The following is a 6,237-nucleotide window of genomic DNA, read 5'->3' on the forward strand; positions in this document are numbered from 1 at the left end:
GGACCTGTTTTTGACTCCACCACAGTCCAGCCAGTCCCACCAGTTCAGCACAGGAGAGCCCAATGCAGGGGAAGAAAGCTCAGATAAGTGTGTAGTTTAATTTTCAATAACAGAGATGCTCCCACCTCAAAGTAGCAGGGCATATCTTTTGAGTTATCATTAATTTACTTGTGCTAGAAGAGGGAGTGGTACAGCCAAGAGAGGCTGAGTTGCTCTAGAGTTGGGGGGGGGGGGGGGGGAAATGCAGAACAGTTTGTTTATGTGCGCAGGGATGTCCCTTGAATCCTCTGTGGAGATCTCAATGAAACTTTCGTGGAGGAACTCTGCAATCCTCTGCCAATGGTTTCTAGGGATGGCAGCCTTATTTCTACTGCCACGGTAGGACACTTACCCACGCCAGTCAGCGATAACTTTAGCAGGCACCATTGCAGTACGCAGGCTAGCAGCATACGGGCCTGGGCAGCTTCTGGCCACCAGCAGCAGCTGTGTTCTCTCTGCCTCTGTTACCCTCAGGAGTGAAATATCAGCTAAAATCACCACTGCCTGTGGAAAATGGTGCCGGTATTTAGTGCCATTGCCCTATACTACTAGAATCATAGAATATCAGGGTTGGAAGGGACCTCGGGGTCATCTAGTCCAACCCCCTGCTCAAAGTAGGACCCATCCCCAACTAAATCATCCTAGCCAGGGCTTTGTCAAGACTGACTTTAAAAACCTCTATAAGGAAGGAGATTCCACCACCTCCCTAGGTAACCCATTCCACTGCTTCACCACCCTCCTAGTGAAAAAGTATTTCCTAATATCCAACCTAAACCTCCCCCACTGCAACTTGAGACCATTACTCCTTGTTCTGTCATCTGCTACCACTGAGAACAGTCTAGATCCATCCTCTTTGGAACCCTTTTTCAGGTAGTTGAAAGCAGCTATCAAATCCCCCCTCATTCTTCTCTTCTGCAGACTAAATAGTCCCAGTCCCCTCAGCCTCTCCTCATAAGTCATGTGCTCGAGCGCCTAATCATTTTTGTTGCCTTCCACTGGACTCTGCAATTTTTCCACATCCTTCTTGTAGTGTGGGGCCCAAAACTGGACACAGTACTCCAGATGAGGCCTCACCAATGCTGAATAGAGGGGAATGATCAGGTCCCTCGATCTGCTGGCATTGCTTCTACTTATACAGCCCAAAATGCTGTTAACCTTCTTGGCAACAAGGGCACACTGTTGACTCATATCCAGCTTCTCATGCACTGTAACCCCTAGGTCTTTTTCTGCAGAACTGCTGCCGCTCGGTCCCTAATCTGTAGCAGTGCATGGGATTCTTCCGTCCTAAGTGCAGGACTCTGCCCTTGTTCTTGTTGAACCTCATCAGATTTCTTTTGGCCCAGTCCTCTAATTTGCCTAGGTCCCTCTGTATCCCATCCCTACCCTCCAGCGTATCTACCACTCCTCCCAGTTTAGTGTCATCCGCAAACTTGCTGAGGGTGCAATCCATGCCATCCTCCAGATCATTAACGAAGACACTGAACAAAACCGGCCCCAGGACCAACCCTTGGAGCACTCCACTTGATACCGGCTACCAACTAGACATGGAGTCATTGATCACTACCCATTGAGCCCAATGATGTACCCAGCTTTCTATCCACCTTATAGTCCATTCATCCAGCCCATACTTCTTTAATTTGCTTGCAAGAATACTGTGGGAGACTGTATCAAAAGCTGTCAATGCAGCTCTCATTCTAGTGTCCCTGCACTGGAGGGCTTGGGTGAGCTCAATACACAGATCTAGGAATGTGGCCTTACACATCCGAAAGTTTGGCAGCCACTGCTTGTCATCCCAAGCCTCATAGAATATCAGAATATCAACTTGAGACCATTACTCCTTGTTCTGTCATCAGGTACCACTGAGAAAGTCTAGATCCATTCTCTTTGGAACCCCCTTTCAGGTAGGTGAAAGCAGCTCTCAAATTCCCCCTCAATTTTTCTCTTTTCTTCAATCTTGCATTATGATGCAATCCCACCAGTCAGTGCTTGTTTTTTGGGTCCAGAAGCAGTGCTCCACGATTTGCAGCTGCTCCGTGAATACCAACAAGAACCTTGAATTGGTCCTCTGTGTCCCACAGCAATCCGTCATCCAAGCAATCATCCTGTTCCCCGCATCTCTTCTTGTGGTTCTGCAGTTACTGCAGGAACGTGCACCCTGTGCTTGCAATACTCATTAAAATAGTGCAGAGGTGTGCAGGATCCATGCTTTTGTCAGAGATGGCAGACAGCAAGGAGAGCCACACGGGTTTGTGGGATTTTGAAAAAAAGTCTCCAAAATTATGGGATAAAGATGGTGCTATGGGACGGAGACCGTTGCAAACTGGAAAGTTGACCCCATGCTTCCACTTACCCTGCCCAACTCATTTCTGCCCCATCAAACATGGTCAAAACTTCCTAAAAGACAGTGCACCGGATGGTGGCGAGTTGCACAGTGGGATACTTATCCATGGTGCACCACAGTCTGCATCGATACAAGTGCTCCTGGTGAGTACACGCTCTGCTGACACAACGAGCCCCGTATGCGCTCACACAAGCGATGCACTAACTGCAGCAGCTGTATGCTGATGTAAGTTTGTAATGTAGACATGGCCATAGTCAGTGCTTTGCTGTATATCTAAATGAGAACGGTGTTAACCAGAAAGCCCCTTCAAAAAACAGTTTACTTGTGATTATCTGGATTAGCATTCATTGAGAGCCTGCAGGAACGGTAAATATTTTTTTTAAAATGCATGGAGCACTAAAAGGTGCTTTTTATATGATCTAATCAGAAATAGATTAGAAAGCTTAATGTCCTGAAGAATCCAAAACTTAAAAGCAGGGATTTGCAGACTGTTGCTGAGCTGTAGCTGTATTTATTTTGACGGTCTGCCTCCTCACTTTGGATATTTGATCTCAATTTTAAAACAGCAGCTATAAAAATTCAGGACACTCTTCTGCAGTTCACACTCTCATATATTAGAAAATTTAATATGTAGAATATTAGTCTCACATGGGCATCTTATTCTTCTGCTGTGTTTGTTACTTGGCATCCAGAAGGCCATTAATTCTGTCACTGTTCATATAATTTTGGCTCTTAAAACTATAACTTTGAATAGGGAAGACAAACCTTTTGAAGTTAAGACATGAGTAGTGTACACAAAGTATGAAAAGTGGACTGTGAAAAATAGTTGGTGGAAACCTTTTTTAACACTAACTTCTAGATATGTAATAAAAGCCTGGAGATCACTGTCTGAAATAAAGCTGTTTGAATAGTCTTTAATTATACTAACCTTTGAAGATAGCATCTAAGATACTAATGCAGTGCATGGGATAGAGTATACCTTTTTGTATTATACTTGCAGCTTTTAATTTTCAAATATTTTAGCAAAAGACTTGGGACCAGAATTGAGTGTGTTTACATTTGTAGAGCATGGGCACATCAAAATATTAAGCAAAAGTCATCTTGGTTTTTAAACTCAGCTGGACTCTAGTAAACTTGGTAACAGAACAGTATCTTTTAAAAAACGTTAAACCACAACACTAGTCTAGATCCATGTTATAAAGGGATACTCTGTTAGATATTTCATTGTTTTGATATTAAACAGTGGAGCGTTAGGCCTTGTTAACACCGGGAGCAGAACCATGCAAGCCACAGCTGACCTGGTTATGCTCCCAGTATAGGTTAAGGCCTTACAGTTTAATAAGGTTTTAAACAGGTTTTGCTATTTTTCAGCTACCAGCGTGTTTGATCATATTGATGATTTGGGTGGTAACTTCAGGAAGTAATCTACTTTGAGATGAGATCACTGTTGGCATACTGTACTAGTTCTGTTCTGCTATCTTATGCCAGAGGTGAATTTGGTCTAGGGAATTTACACAATTAGGATTGTAGATAAATTCCAAGCACAGACATTTTTAAGTCTTTCATAGTCAAGTCAGGGATTCAAGTTAATTGCACAAGTGGAGAAGATGTGCCACATCTGACTTGCTGGTAGCTGAATTGATGTCCAACATGGTAGAGGCGGAGAAAGAAAACAAATTTTAAAAGGGGGCAAATAGCCTGTTTGCAAGTGTCTCTAGTTTATTTTACTGCTTACTATGCAATGTAGAACTTTGAACTTTTGCATTTACCTTGATAGAAAACAGAGGGGTACTGTCGTCTATTTAATATTTTGGAACTGAACACTCACTGTCTCTGAAACTCACTTCACAGGTATAAGATGCCTATTTGCTGCTATTGACTCTTTACCTTCCAGATTCCTCCTTTTTCTTTCTTAGCCCCCTTTCGCTGAATCACCATACAAAGTTTTATTACAAATATTTCATTTAGAGAATTTTTTGTGCCACCCAACACTGGTGATTTTTTTTTTTTTTCTGGAGTGCTATATTACTGTATGTAAAACAACCGTTTTCAGCTGGACTGTTAAAGGTGCAGCATGAATATAGACCTGCCTGTTTCTTCCACCAGAAAATTCCCACCATTATTTAGAGCCTTGTTTTCTTGATTGGTAACTTCATTTGAGTTTTCCAAACTGAATCACTAGCACCTCTAGTGTTGAGGTTTTAAAACTGTGTAAAAGTTTTGATGTTTTATCTTTGTAGTAGATAACTAACATGGACATTTATAGTATTACGCACATTTTTTCTCCTTTTAAAATATAATTTCCTCTTAACAATTGAAGACTGCAAAATGACTAAATTTCAAAAAGCTCATTTTTGTTTTAAGAACTCTCCTTAAATTGTTCTTCATAGATTACTGTATTTTTAGGGGAAATTCATTTTTATAGCCATTAAACTGTACTCATTATTTTTGTACTTGTGCAACTAGGGACATTTTGGGACACAAATCTTGGAGGGAACACTTAATTCTTTGCTGTTTTGATTCTTCCTATATGCTGGAGTTGTACTGCTAAATACTACTACTGGAAGCAATATCTTGATGTGCAATGGAGATGAGAGAAGAATGCAAAAAAGTGAATGAGGTTTGAATAAAAATTAATTGCTGGAGGCAAAAGGATATTGCAAAAGCGACACTGTAACTTTCATATTCACTTCTTTATACATCTTAAAGCAGCTGGAAGAAAAAATAGGTGTAAAATATTAAATGCAACATGGGAATCCGTACTGTAAGCTAACCGTGCCAATATTGCTTCAGTTTGTAGGCTTTATTGATTGGTATTTTAGTTTTAGATCAAAACAGCTTTTGATTAGAAAGAGAAAGTTGAATGTCTGAAAATCTGCAACATGTTTATTTGAGAGATGTAAATAATGTATACAGATTGCTGTATGTGATGGGATGAAAAAATATTTAAATTCTAGGTTTTTTCAGTAAGAAACTGAATGCTGTTTATAAGAAAAATAATAAATAGCTATGTTTGACCATGATTGTCTTTTTTCTTCCCAGACTTATATTTCTGATTTGTAGATAGAACTCAGTTATATAGCTGCGTATTGTACACACATGAACGTTCCACCTACAAATTAGATTTTTGTAATTACCCCACTTGAATTTGTGAATATTTGTATTACAGGCAGACCCAATAGCAATAAAAGAACCTGATGTCCTCTCCTTTCCTTATTTCGTGGTTTGAAATGGTAACTTAGAAAAAGTGGGAGAAACCCGAAATGCAAATTGGACTCAGCACAGTACCACTTGATAAGACTTACTCGCCCATTATCTGAAGTGTTGGCATCTCTACTGGGGTCATTTTGAAAGCTTTGTTACATAGATTATTTCATACAGATTGTCATTTAAATCATAGCCATGCATTTTATACAAATTAGAACAATACACATTCCCAAGAGGTATTCCATTTGTGCACTAATCTGAGATTTAAGATTTTACTTTTCATAACACCTCTACTCCATGCAAGCCACATCGCCTCCCCTCTGCCCACAGCTAAGCATGACAGGAGCCATATGTCTGGGGTTCCAAAGCCTAGTGCCATCCTACCCCTTGCAGTACTCCAACCTCCTGACCACTCCCCTCTTCCCTACCCACCCATGTAATCCCAGCTAACAAGAATGCTTCCCTTCCTCTGCCTTTGTATTGTCTATTTACATTGTAAACTCTTTGAGGTAGGGATTGCCTTTTACTATGTACGCATGCTGTCTAGCACAATGGAGCCCCCGTCTCCTATGGGGCCTCTAGGCACTACCAGACTACAAATAATAAATATTTGTCAAATTAGAGTTAATTTTAAAAGAATCAGAATAACA

Source organism: Malaclemys terrapin, chromosome 5, assembly GCF_027887155.1.
Source record: "Malaclemys terrapin pileata isolate rMalTer1 chromosome 5, rMalTer1.hap1, whole genome shotgun sequence".
NCBI lineage: Eukaryota > Metazoa > Chordata > Testudines > Emydidae > Malaclemys > Malaclemys terrapin.